Here is a 15,249-nt window from a genome sequence, read left to right on the forward strand (position 1 = left end):
ATAGTGAACTTGTAGAAACTAAAGGAATAATTTGTTACTAGTTGCAAAATCTATAAGCACCTATAAGAGTTCTTGGATAGATCTTTATTAAAACTTGTCAAATAGTTTCAATTTTGGTTTACAAGATCATTCAATGGCAAAATTAGACAAAACAAAATTATGTTTCTAGGATACATAAGCTTTTTTTTGATAATTTCTTTACTTGTAGTGGAAAGTTTTCAGCAAATATGTTCACTCTGGATATCAACAAATCATGTTGTACTGTACTTGCCCATGGAGTAGGACATAATAAACTATCTCAAGTTTTCTGCTTGCATACTCAATGACAAAGTCTGTGGCAGGGCATGGGCATGACTTCATATGACCAAAGCTATGATAGAGGGGGAAAGAATCGGAGATTCAGGATATACAGTATATATATATAAGTAACCAATAATAATTCTATATTTGGATGGTGTGTGTAAATTTATTAAAAGGGGCATTATATGTGAACTTATATTAATGAGATTTGAAACATGTTTATGATTGATATATTTAGTGGGGAAAAGAATAAGATGAATAGAGATTTGTTACAGTTATGGTGTTAGGAATGGTGCTCTAAAATACTAGTGAGATAGAACAAATTGTGTGTTATCTTACTATCTTTAAGTCATGCATGTGAGCATTTATGATGAGCTCATATTGGAAAAAAATTTATGGAGAAAGACACTGTTAAAAAAAAATCAATCAATATAAACAGTATAATAAATTTCAACAATATAAACAGTTTCTTTCAACAATATAAACAGTGTTCATATGTATCTTAGTAAATGACAGGGAAAGAAAAAGCCATTAGACTAATAATATGTAATCAGATGATTCATAGGGACAAGGCATAAATTTCAAAAATATTCAGCTGTAAAAAATTTATTATCATATTGGTTCAGATTACTAGGATTTATATTAAATAATAATCTCAAACACATGAAGTCACAAAGCTTATAACACAACACTGCCATGTCTGGACAAGTGATAAGGGAGAAAAAATAAATCTGTTAATGTGTTTTTTGAAGAGCTAGATGGAATAAAAGACGCACATGAGAAGTAGGTTTGATGATTTTGGAAGTGTTGAGCAGAAATTGCTTGTGTTTTTACATGTTGAGAGAAAAGTGGAGGAATTGTGATGTAGCAGTTCAATGAAAAAATACCTATAAAAAAGACATAATGCAGAAACAAAGCATCTATGGAAAAGTGACTGGAGAGAGTCATCTATTAAGTGGACTCTTCTGGATAGTAACAAGCATTCTTAGGGAGGATGCTCAAGAGTCATCACAAATGTGAAAACAGTATTATCATTTCCAGGAAGTCAAAGACTCATCATGGGAGCTACACTATAACCATCAATTACATAATATCTATCATATCTCTTACTGAACTTGTTCATCAAATAATCTAGTATTACCACCCTTTCATAGGATGGAACAAAATTTATAGTGTGTTAGACATTGTGTAGGAGAGAAATGAAAAGAGAACACCAAAATTTTCTGGAGGGTATATGGATGTGCTGTGCTAGGATAGCATGTGAAAGTCAACCCAAGAAGAAAAAACTAATTTTAACTGTAGACTGGAATATTATCAAAAGTAAGCGGGAATAATTTCTTTGAGGCCTTCACGGTGATCAGAATACATTTTGGAAAATTATGGAGACAACTACCATGTTTGAGTAAAACTTTAGTTTAATATAAACCAAAATCCACATGGTTTTTGTGGATTTTGGTTTGCTAAAGTTACTGACCAACCGTTACAACAATTACTTGCCTGATCTCTGGTGGAAAAAAAAAAAAAAAAGAAAAGAAAACCTTACTATATATATATATATATATTAACAACATGATTATATATATAAATTCCAACCAGTTAGTGTGGAATGGTTTTCAATACTAGCTGAAGGTTGCCTAGAGTCCTCAAGTATGCTAGATACTAAATATTAAGTAGGCTGAATATGTGCCATCCAGATTCTTGGAATTTTCATGCCACCATTATTGTTGATATTTGGGTGGTTTATCAGAATTTTGCAGGCTTCCTTATATTTCTTTCATACCAGGTTTTTGTATGGTGTAAAGAGTGGGTACTTTTCCAGTCGATTTGGTGTAAGGTGTTGGGAGCGTGATATGAGAGGCCTGCTTCACCAAAATTGTTATATTTAACGTGTCTTATGTGTTATTGCTTACGTATAGGGATTATACATCAGTTTCACCAATGTGGTAAGTTACAGGTGCAGTGGATGCAATAGACTCCAGGATGTGCTAATGGGAGGAGCAGATCCTTGGAGAGGTTGAATATGTTTTTAAGTTTTGTAGGTGGTTTAAAGGTGGCATTGAGATTATAATGATGTAGGATTCTGTTGATTTTTTCTGATAACCCTTTAATGTATGGGTTGGCTACGGTTTTACTGTAATCTAGATTCTTTTTTGATGATGTTTTATGAAGAAATTTATTAATAGTATTTTTGTTATAACCATTATTTATAAATGTGTCACTGATGATTTTTAGTTCTTATTTAAGAGCTTGCTGGTTAGAGCAAATTGTTATAGCTCTGTTTTTAAGCGTGTTAATGACTCTATATTTTTGTGATGGGTGGTGGTATGAATTAGCATGTATGTATTGGCCAGTGTGTGTTTAGGTTTGCAATAGACCGTGAACAGTGCTGGCGCTAGGGTCTTTGACACCTGCATGCAATTTCTATTTAAGCATCCCTGTAACTATCCGGGCGTGTATGGTTCTTTTACGATAATAAAAATTTAAATTATTTGAAATTTCTTAAATAAATTTTGACAGAACAGCCACAGGTTGGTTCGCTAAATGTAATGAACAAGGGGGTGTTGACTAGGCAGGATAATCGTTAAAAACCCTGAATATTCAAAAAATTCTCAAAATTTAAAACAAATTTTGATAAAGCCACTTCACTTTAATTGTTGAATATAATGATACAGGGATTATAGCCTTCTCACCGACCCAAATCGCTAACAAAATTAAAATGAATTTTAATTAAAGTTAAAATTTATTTGAACTAAAGTTTAAAAATTTTTTGCATTTTATAAGTTACTAAATTCTTAGTAACTCATAAAAAGTTTTTAATAATTTTTATAAGTAGAACTATCTTTTAGGAAAATAAAAGAAACTCAAGATAGATGAGAAAATAAGAAAAGAATTCAGAAATAATTAGAACATTTAATATAAGTATTCGAAAAATAAAATCTTCACAGAATAACAGAAAATAAATTAAATTACATAAATATACTTGAAATTTTTTTTATTAAAATTTTAAGGTTTTTGATTTCATATTTACAAAATTAGAAATAATGGTTTTAACGTCTAATTCCACACATATATCATTTTCAATAGCTATTAATGCCAAACTAACAAGCCTTTTTTGTAACATACTTGTTCTTAAGTAGGTTTTAATCAATTTCAACTTGGAAAAGGAACGTTCTCCTCTCGCTACTAACAGGTAAGGTTAATAGTATTCTTAAAGCAATTGAAAAGTTAAGGAAAGAAATTATTGGACACAATAAAATTAAGAATATCGAAAGAGTTTTGAATATTTAAATTATCCTTCCGAAAAATATCCTGGAAAGCACATAACTCATCATATAGTTCTATTGCATTTACATCTTTATTGTTGCCGTCCTTCAAGAGAATCTTTAAATCGTCACAATTTTTTCGTAAATCTTCGTTGTTAATTTGTAGTAATCTATAAAAGAAATTGAAATTATCATAATATGTTTTTAGTTGTTCAAAACGTTCTATTAACGAACACATTGCAACGTCTAGAAGTGTATAAAACACATTCACTCTAATTTATCTTCTGGCAATTGTGGCGTTTCTTAATGATGCTCATAGTCAAATTTCGTGTCTTCTTTCATCGTCAAACTTCCGTACCAGTTTTAAATTCTTGTTCTCCATCCACCTCTTCACTCAGTTCTTTTGCCATTTTTAGAACTTCTTTAAAATTTGTATCTGATCGATACTCTTGTAAGAATATTTTTAAGTTTTCGATAGATTCTAAAGTGTAATGTTCATATTTTTGTCTTGAAGCATTTTACTCACAAGTTTTATTCTGTTAAATCATGCCAAGTTATATAATCCTTTATTTTAGCACAATGTTTGTGCTTCATGCTGAGTTTATTAAAATTTTCATTATTTAAAATTTCAAAAAGTGCATCGTAAATTTCTCCTAACTGATATCATAGAGGGCAGGTTGCATTAATTTTACTTTCCCATCACATTTCTGATGGCTGTTTCAATGTTAAATTTTTTACGAACTTTAAAAGGATTGCCCACCATTCGTAAGAGAATGAAAAGAAATTGTACACACTTCTTGAATAATTGCAAAGAAACTAATTGTATCTGCATTCACTTTGGCTGCATCGTTAATGATTAAATTTAGAGTATATGCAAGCACATGGCACGTAAAAAGCTCAAGGATTTTTTGTTCAAAAGGAAATTTTGGAGCCCATATTTTTTCCCTTTCATATTTGCTCCACTGTCATACCCTTGACCTCGCATGTCTTCAATGGGAATGTTCCATTTTTCCAGTTGTTCCATTATTGTTGAACATAAACCACGTCCTGTGGAATCTGATATATCAGCAAAACCTAAAAAGTTTTCCCTGATCCTGACAATTTCATTGTCACAGGAAACAAAGCGAATAATAATGGTCATTTGTTCTGTTTTACTTGCATCAGGTGTGGTCTAAAATTATGGAATAATATTTAGATTTTCATGATACTAAAATTGTATCCCTGATTGCATTACTTAAAGTTTCCAATATTTAATTTTGTCTGTCTTTCTTTACTCAAATAGTGTACTCTATTGTTTCATTGTAGGGCCCTTTCAACATGATTTTCCATAATGGGATCAAACTTCGCAAAGTTCGACTAATTTTAAAAAATTGCCGTTATTCCTTTCATATAATTTATCAGATGATCTGCGAAAAGCTAAATTTTGGCTACCAAGGAATTTTATAATTTCAATCAGGCATTCTAAAACACTTGTCCAATGTTTCTTTTCCATTTCATACATGCTTTGAGTGTGGCAATCAATAGTAGTTTTGTTTTTTAAATTTTTATCAAGTTCCTTCCATTTTAAGAAATTTTTCATGTGAGTAAAACTAGTCTCATGTCTATGCAAAGTTGTACTTGCATTTCTCCAATCGTTATAACCTTCTACAAGACTACCTGATTCAGTAGGTGCGAAAAGTCTGCAACAAAAGCAAAAAACAGAATTTACAGTTTCAGAATAAATGAGCCATGTTCTTGGCATGAGCTGCCTGTTTTCCATCGTTCTATTATAATACGTGTCGCCAAATTTACGACCATATGCATCTCTGCGATATATTATATTTTTCTTTTGAACAGGCCCCATTTCAATTAAAACAACTCTTAATTTTTCATCAATATTTCCCCATTTACCTGGATCTTCTAAATTTACAGAGACTAACAATGTGTTAGTTTCATGGTCAACTAAACTAAATCTTCTCCTAACTGTTTTTCACTTAAATCATGCATCTTGTTATCTTGTTCAGTAGTTGCAATAGTACTTTCATGTAAACTGGATGATGTGCACGGTTTGTCAAACTCTGATTTCTAATGTATCAAGTTGGTTACAATCTGCATCAGAATATTTTAATAAATTTATTAAGAGCCCTAGTTTGTTTCTTAATATCTGCTTCTTTTGCAGCATGACGCTTACGATTTTGTGCACCAGATAACTTTTTTTAAATTTTTGATTCCATTTCCATTTTATACCCACAAGAAATTATTACACAACACGACACAGAGACGAAATAATAGTTTGCACTGTGCTACTGTCAGTAGCCTACTGAGATGCGTACCATATGACTGGTTAACTAGCAACAAACGTTTTGTACAAAAATTTGTTTCTGCACATAAAAAGCGTTCACAGTTTCACTTTAGATAGACTGCAGTAGACACAACATTCTGCAGGCAAGCATTTAGCCTGCTCTCAGTGCACGATTGTAAACAGCCAGCTGATCAAAGAGGCAGCAATATACATTTTTTAAAAAATTTTTATTCGGTGTATCCGGCCTTATTTATTTTAATATTGATCATTCTAAGAATTTTTTCTTTGTATGATAAAAATTTTATTTCTTAAAAATGAACTTGTGAACCATGCCCTGGCGGCAGCGCCTGCAAGCCCGCTTCTGCCGGCCCTGACTGTGAAGGATAGACTGCCTGAAGGAAGACGCATGACCACTGTATCCAGGAATGAGTTCTGATTTTCAATTTCGATAGTAAATTGTATGAATTCATGTTGTTTGTTCAGGTGACTAAGGAATGTGTTTAATGTTTGTTGCCAGATAACGAACATGTCGTCAATGTATCTAAGCCACACTGTATGTTTTAGAGTGAAGGAATCAAGAGCACTTTGCTCAAAAGCCTCCATATAGAAATTAGCAATGGGGGGGGGGGGTGAGCCCATGGCCGTACCTTCCTTTTGTAGGTAAAATTTATTTTGCCACACGAAGTAACCAGAACGTAGTAAGTGGACAAAGAGGGTCATAATGTTGGGTGGAAATTTGTTCCGTAGGAGAAGAATTGTGTCATTGATTCAGACATTTGTGAAAAGGGCAGAAACATCAAAACTGACTAATAGATCATCTTTGTCGAGTGTTATGCTTTTTAATTTTGTTTATAAAGTGTTGTGTTCTTTATATAGGAGGGGGAATGACCTACCAACTCCTTGAGTGTTGAAGCTAATTTCTTGGCTAGGTGGCAATTAGGGCTATCTATTCCTTCCACAATTGGTCGAAGCGGCACGTTTTGTTTGTGTACTTTTGGGACACCATATATTCTGGGAGCACGGGGGCAATGGTGTATAAGTTTTTTTAACTGTGTCTGATGGCCAAGAAGTGACGGACTTAAGTAATTTCTCAGTTTTTTTTCTTTATTCTGTTAGTTAGGTTATAGTTTACCAGCTGATTCATCGGATGGATGGATGTTGACCTGTCAAGGACGACAGTGGCATTGCCTTTATCCGATTTTGTTATAATTATGTCTTGATTAGCTTTCAATGACTTGATTGCTGCTAGTTCAGTTTTTGTAAGATTGCTATGCACGGTTTTCTTATTATTCAAAACATTTCTGGTATCTAATCGTATTTTATCAGCTATATTACTGGTAGGGACCTGATGCCTCTTTCTATGTGGTATATAAAATCCAATTTATTAACACTTTTAGGTGCTATTGCTAAGTTAAGACCTTTATCAAGTAGCACAAGTTGGCCATTATTTAAGTTGTGGCTTGATAAGTTGATCACATGACTCTTGCTTGTCGGTGGTTGGTCGCTCCTTGTCTCACTTGTTCGTTGTTCACTGTTGGAGCTGTTTACCGGAGAGGAGATCTACTGATTGGTTGGATTCGTATGATTGGTGGTCACAATTCGGCATTGTTTCAAAATGTGAAATTTGGCCTTAAGTTTTTCTTTATTATTTTCTAGGATATATTTAGCCAAAATGTCAGTAATTCTTTCAAGCACGCATAGAATATCTAGATTTATATAACTCGATAGTTCGGATTACACTTTTGAAACTTGATTTTGAGTTATTGCTAGATTTTTGCGGGCTGTTTGGATTTGTTCTCTAAATATTGCTTTCTCTGTGTGATCATAGATCTGAAGTGCTTCAGCAGACGTAAATTTCTTTTCCAGCTTGATGCAGTTGGGAATAAGATTACTGTCTCTGCATCTCTATAAAAAGGCCAGCCGATTGATCATAAGGAAATACGTATCATTAGCTTACCATACTGATTGCAATTCTAAGTAGATGCAATATGCAATTCTTGTGAATATCATCTCCATGGATGATGAGGATCCTTTCTTTGAGGCTTACACGGTGATCAGAATACATTTTGGAAAATTATGGAGACAACTACCATGTATAAAACTTTAGTTTAATATAAACCAAAATCCACACTCGACATTTCGACCTTTATATCAAGGTCGTCTTCTGGAGCATATATACTATATACAGAAAATCAAGCTGCATTACAATCTACATGGTTTGCTAAAGCTACTGACCAACCGTTACAACAATTATTGGCCTGACTTCTGGTGGAAAAAAAAAACCTTACTACATCAACGCTAGAGTCCTATTATTATTATTATTATCTATTGGTTGTAACATTGCAAGAATCTGGATGGCACATATTCAGCCTACTTAATATTTAGTATCTAGCATACTTCAGGACTCTAGGCAACCTTCAGCTAGTATTGAAAACCATTCCATACCAACTGGTTGGAATTTACATATATAATCATGTTGTTAATATATATATAGACTTGTTGTTCCTCAGCCCAATGTAATGTTACAACCAGTAGATAATAATAATAACAGGACTCTAGCGTTGATGTAGTAAGGTTTTTTTTTTTCACCAGAAGTCAGGCCAATAATTGTTGTAAGGTAATTCACAACAGTTGAATTACCTTTGTCTGCTTTGGTTATAACAATATTGTTATTATTGTATAGCTCTTTTAAGCACTCATTTCCTTTTTGATGATATTGTTTTTGGGAAGTTTGGAACGGATTAGGATGCTAGCCACATCCAAATGAATGTTACTGGCTGTCGCTGAAGGCAGGTTGTATATACAGGGTGTTCGGGATAAATTTGACAGTTTCGTAAGGAAAAAGAAAATCTTCTTTGTATCTATTAAATTTAATGAATTGACAAAAAAACATTACAGGCAGAGTTAATTACAATACTATGAACAAGATTTACTCAAAATAACCACCATTAGCATCGATCACAGCTTCAATTCTGCTTCGGAACCTCGAACAAGCTGATACTACAGTCTCCCTGGGAAGGGCCGCAAAAACTGTTTTAATTTTATCCATTAACTGGGCTTTTGTATTACTGGAAGTGCGATTGGTGTCTTTTTCAACTGCGCCCCATACAAAATAATCCATGGGGTTAAGGTCTGGGGAGTTTGGAGGCCAAACATTTGGACTGGTGAAGTCATAGAAATTTTCAGACAACCATTTTTGACTTTTCCCAGAGGTGTGGCAAGGGGCCGAATCCTGCTGCCATACATACGGCCTACCATTGGCTACCCTTGTTATCCAGGGCTTGACTACAGTTAGCAACTCCACTAACAAAGCCCGAATTCCAATGCCAGGGTTCTTCAACACCTGTTCCTGCAGATTTGCGAGGAATTCTGCTGTACGAACGCAATCAGATCGTCTGCTAGGGATCTTTCTTCTTGCTACATCCTCGTAGTCACCATTGCAAGTCTCTAGTTCATGCCTGATTGTTTTTACTGTATTCAGGGAGCATTGGGCAGCAGTCGTAATATCCTTATTTTGATGGCGGGCACGAATCATCATGATACAACTTATTCTCTTCCATGATTCAGGTGGGTTCCAGCTATCCATCCTTTCTGACATCTTGTATATGAATGAAGAAGGGTCCAAACTTTTAAATGAAGAGAAGTGTGTGTTAATACATGTAACTTACGGAAAAATATAATTAATTATAAATATGTCAAATTTATCCCGAACACCCTGTACTTCATTCAACGAAAGCCATTATTTTGGCTTTTGGAACTTGCCTGGGAATAACAGCAAAATTATGACCTCGAATTAACATCATAAGGACTACCAATGATAAATTCACAACACAATCTCGTTGTAACTGCAGTCATTTCATAGTGCTACAATGCTGGAGGATTTCAATTTTTTTCTGGTGGTGCCAGTTTTTGACTTTTATGAATTCCTTATCTGCCATTGCATCAGAGATGCTGTCAAGAATATCCCACAGTTCCAAGTTTAAAATATCACAGTTCGTCGCAGAGCGTTGCATTTAATAATTTAATAAATATTATTTTCTTATCATTCTGTGTTGTAATCAATACTGTGAAAATAAATTAACAAGTAATCAAATAAGTCCAGTTTCAAGATCTTCCATAACTAATGTCACTTAAATAGTTTTAAGTGATTTTAAATAATTTAGCATGGATTTGCTAAAGGGAGGTCATGTTTTAGTAATCTATTTACTTATTACAATAAAGTGACTGCTTCCTTGGACAGAGGAAAAGGATACACAGTAATATACTTGGATTTCGCAAAGGCTTTTGATAGAGTACCTCATGATAGGTTGACAGTCAAACTAGAGCAGATGGGTTGGATATTAGATTGGTGCATTGGATTGGAGACTGGCTATCTGATAGGTATCAACAAGTTGTTTATGGGGGAGTGATATCCAGGAAAAGGAAAGTCACTAGTGGAGTGCCTCAGGGGGTCTGGTTTAGGTCGATTACTGTTTAACTTGTATATTAATGATATAGGTGAAGATTTGGATGGAGATATTCAGTTGTTTGCAAATGATGCAAAGTTGGGACAAAACATGAAGTGTAGTGAAGATGTTGTGGCCTTACAGGAGGACTTGAATAGATTGAGTGATTGGGCACAGAAATGGGAGATGCGAGATCAATGTTGCAAAATGTAAGGTTTCAAAATTTGGAAAACAATGTTCGGATGCAGAATTTATGCTTGGTGAGAATATATTGTTGGAGGTAGAGGAAATAAGAGATCTGGGAGTGATAGTGGATAAGGATCTAAAATTTAGGGGACACATCGCCAAAATTGTGAAGACAACACAAAGGCTTCTGGGAATGATGCGGAGGACACTGATGTGTAGAAGTAAGGAGATTCTTGTTCCATTGTATAAGGCTTTGATTAGGCCACACATGGACTATTGTGCCCAGATTTGGTCACCGGGTTTTCAGAAGGATGAAGAGATATTGGAAAGGGTCCAAAGGAGACTGACTAAGGTAGTTTCTGACCTCTGGAATGTCAGGTACGAGGAAAGATTGAGAAGATGTAATTTGCAGATGATAATCTGGTGGACAGGAGGAAGAGGGGAGATATGATAGAGACCTACAAGTTGGTAAGGGGGTTGTTATAGGATCAATGCTGCAGAAGTTTTACAGAGAATAGTGGGAGATCAGGGGAGAACCAGAGGTCATCCCCGGAAACTGTATAAAGAGGGTGTGAGTAGGGGAGTGAGAGGCAGGTTTTTTTCGTGCAGAGTTGTGAATGATTGGAATGCCTTGCCTGAGAATGTGGTGTCTACAAAGAGTTTGAATGTGTCTAAAACACGGTACGATGAGCTGTGTGTGTGTGATAAAAGGACCTCCCAGATGAGTCTTTGACTCCATGAGGTCATGGGGGTGGTAGTAATAATAATAATAATAGTGATTTCCTTACCTTCTCCAGTAGAACGGGTGTGAGTTCATTGATACCAAAACATATGGCTGTCTTATTTTTAATAAGAAAAATCTCACTTCACTTTTCTTTATATTTCATATTCAAATCTCCAGTTAGTATCAGATTTATTTTCTTGGGTTGACTTGCATCTCTAGCTTTCATGATAAAAAGAGCTTCTAATGCAACAGAAATCCAAAATAAAACCCACACTTAGAATACAGTTCTCATATTTGGATTGGTGCACTAAACAATTTTATAAAATGCTTTACTCTATCCAGAAGAGCACAGTCCATTTAATAGATGAAACTCCTCCCCAAACACAGATTTCTGCCAATTTCATAGGCACTCATAACTACATAAGATTTTCTGTAGGAATTTTCATGAATGCTGCTTCATCAAACCGGCTTGCCATTTCTCCACTTTCCCCTAAACATGTAAAATATAAGCAAATGCTGGAACTCCACCACACATAGTTTGCTTCAAACTGATCAAAACCACATTGTCTCCTCTTTCATTTCATCTATCTCTGTTCTTTGAAACAGACCTCCGTGTACTATTTTCCCTATTTACCCCCCCACACACACACACAAACATCACTGTGTGTTATATAGATTTTTTGTGATCTTACTTATCCTGAATTCATGGATCTAGTGAATCTTCCAATTCCTTCATTCCCCTAACACTGATTAAAAATCTGACTCACCAATGCTGCTGTAATCCTATATAGTTCTGATTAGAGACATATACGGGTATCATAACTTCTTTCTTTTCACATATGAAATTTTTTAAATTAAACATGCAATCATCAGCACATTATTTATAGGAGAAAGAAAGTTATAATTTATCAGCCAAAATACCACTCTTCATATTTCTTAACTCCTTCTTTTTCTTAATTTGTATCGACATGATAATATCTTCTTACCAAATTGAAAATATTAATTACATTTGTCTATATTAAACCAAATTAAACTATTAAATCTCCCACCACATGTCCATTCTTCATTACAGAATGATGATACGAATACATATCATAAAGAACCGAGGATGTCAGTTATTGGGATGTATAATTACATAATATATTTACATCCTGTTAATGTACATCCAAATAAATGACTCCCCAGTTTAGCTATGTGGCCAGTAAGAGGAGAAATGACTGTGGAAGAATGATATTGTGGGATAAAAATGGGAATAGAGTGACTGATGGAGGACATAGTGGAATTGTTCAATGAACACTTTATTGGAGTTTTTCATCCTAGAGGAGTCAGTTTTAATGCTAGAGGGATAGGGCAGGTTCAAGGTTTAGAGGTACAGGAGGAGAGTGTGTTTCAGATACTGAGTACTCTGGATGTCAGTAAAGCTTTGGGACTGGATGGTATTTCACCATGAGTTTTGAGAGAATGTGCTAGGGAACTGACAGTGCCTTTAATCTGGCTTTTCAATGAAAGTCTGGCTGCAGGAAAGGTGCCCAGGGAATGGAAGGAAGGTAAGATAGTGCCATTGCATAAGGGTGGAAGTGCCTAATTATAGGCCAGTTTGTGTGTCATCAGTAGTTGTTAAGATCTTGGAGAGACCGTATACAGCATTGGGCAGATGAGGGTAATGTTATCTGTGAGAGTCAACATGGATTTGTGAAATGGCGCTCTTGTTTTAGCAATATGCTAGCCTTTTATAATAAAGTTACAAGAACATTAGATGAGGGAAAGGCATATACTGCAATTTTCTTAGACTTAACAAAGGCATTTGACAGGGTGCCACATGATAAGCTGATATTTAAGTTGCAGTACATGGGTCTGGATGTCAGATTGGTCAACTGGATTCAGGATTGGCTGTCTGATAGGTATCAGAGAGTTGTGTATGGTGGAGCAGTTTCAAGGAAGCAGAGGGTTACAAGTAGGGTCCCACAGGGCTCAGTACTAGGACCTATATTGTTTAACCTTTATATCAATGACATTGCCAGTGGATTGCAAGGGGATATTCAGTTGTTTGCGGATGATGCGAAGCTGGGAAGGATTATTAGTAATAGTGCAGATGTGGTAGCCCTGCAAGAGGATTTGAATAAGCTAGATAGATGGGCAAATGAATGGGGGTGTCGGCTTAATGCAGCAAAATGTAAGGTCTTGAGGTTTGGGAAACATCGATGGGATGCTGCATGCTCTATGGGAGGAGCTAGACTGGAGGAAGTAGAGGAGACAAGAGATCTGGGGGTGATGATTGATAGAAACCTGAAATTTAGGGGACATATTGCAAAGGTGGTGAAGGTAACACAGAGGATTGCTGCAATAATGAGAAGGACACTGACCTGCAGAGATAAAATAGTTATCATTCTGTTGTATAAGACCCTGATCAGACCACACTTGGACTATTGTTCTCAGATTTGGTCCCCAGGATTTGAAGGGGATAAATCAACTGTGGAAAGGGTACAAAGACTGATGACAAAGATGGTTTCAGGACTGTACAATTTTGGTTATGAGGATCGGCTGAGGGAATGTGGACTGCAGAGTTTGGTGGATAGAAGAAGGAGAGGTGATATGATTGAGACTTTTAAACTGCTGACAGGTGGTTACAGGGTTGACACTGGGGAATTCTTTCGTTTGGTGGAACAGCGGGAAGGAGTGATGACAAGAGGCCATCCCTGGAAGTTACGAAAGGAAACTGTGAGCAAGAGGGTGAGGAGTGGTTTCTTTGCATGGAGGGTGGTTGAACCGTGGAATGCATTGCCTGATGGAGTGGTGAGAGTGAGAACGGTCAATGAGTTTAAGGAGTGGTATGATAGACTTTGTGTTTCTTGGGGGGGAGACCTCCCTTCGACAAGTCTTTTGACTCCATGGAGGCCTGAATAATAATAATAATAATAATAATAATATCATGAGCAAAGAAAGAAATTTTACTCTTATTGGTAACTAAACCATTAATAAATATATGAACCATTAATGAATTTAAATTAATCAATAAGAGTCTAAAACTGAAACCAAGGGTACTTTGTTATACAGCTATTTTCTAAGCCATTACATTCTGGATTATCACTTACAGGACTTGATTCCTCAAATTTTCTACAGCAATCACTCCTCCCCTCTCCATCTTCCATCCTATTTGTTTATCCTGAAAATACTCTCTGCTCAATATATTATCCTATCCCTATGGTTTTAACAGGCCTTTAAGGCCCACAACCTTCCAAACATGCTTGGATTTCGTAACCGAAGTACAAGGATAGGATTGTCACCCCTATGCCTCTAAGTATTCCTGGCTGTATCCTTGTGTGTTCACGGGGCCGGTTTGCCTGCTTGCGGGATGAAAAAGCCCTGCTGTCCACGCCCAAGACCAAATAACTTGGCTATGGCTGAGGAAGATCCTTTAGCTCCTCACGTCGGCAACGGGAATCGAACCTAGGACACTCGTTCTCCACGCATATGGTTGCGAGGCGTAAGGCCACTAGGCTAACCGTGCGGATGCTCAATATATTATGTTTCCTTAAATATATCCTTAGTTAGGTGTTACGTCACAAATTGCTATAATTTTTATAGGCACTCACCAATTCAAGAAATTCTTGCACCTATCATTCTGACTTTAGTAAACAGGTAATATCACTTAACTTCCCAGCTTATACATACCATGTATTGCCTATGGTCTAACAATTCAACATTTACTCTTTTCTTGGAATCATCCTTATCCCCCACCACACAATACACCAAATGAAATATATTTTAGGTTGCTCCCCCACCCCAGTACATTGAAAAAGTAAGAGCTGATTTAGCAGCTCCATCCACACTCTAATTTCCCTAATTCCAACGTGGCTGAGAATCCAGCATAACTGAACATCAAAATTTCTCCCCAGAAATCCCCTCCATTGTCTACCACACAAGGCTGTAACAAAACTGTTACCATCGCATACATTCAAGGTACATCTGAAAAGATATCTAGAGTGCTCAATAAATATCAGCTATGCACTATATTTAAACTTTATGTCAAATTGGCTACTGTCATCTGTT

The 15,249-nt window shown here is 35.7% G+C and overlaps 1 protein-coding gene across 2 annotated transcripts in view; it reads right to left on the reverse strand.

The window, feature by feature from the left end:
• Positions 1–15,249, reverse strand: part of LOC150106800 (programmed cell death protein 4-like) — a 244,041-nt gene that overhangs the window by 77,618 nt on the left and 151,174 nt on the right. The gene's annotated exons all lie outside the window — the stretch shown is intronic.

This window comes from Typopeltis vanoorti, chromosome 5, assembly GCF_054136105.1.
Source record: "Typopeltis vanoorti isolate ZY-2024b chromosome 5, IOZ_Tvanoo_1.0, whole genome shotgun sequence".
Lineage (NCBI taxonomy): Eukaryota > Metazoa > Arthropoda > Arachnida > Uropygi > Thelyphonidae > Typopeltis > Typopeltis vanoorti.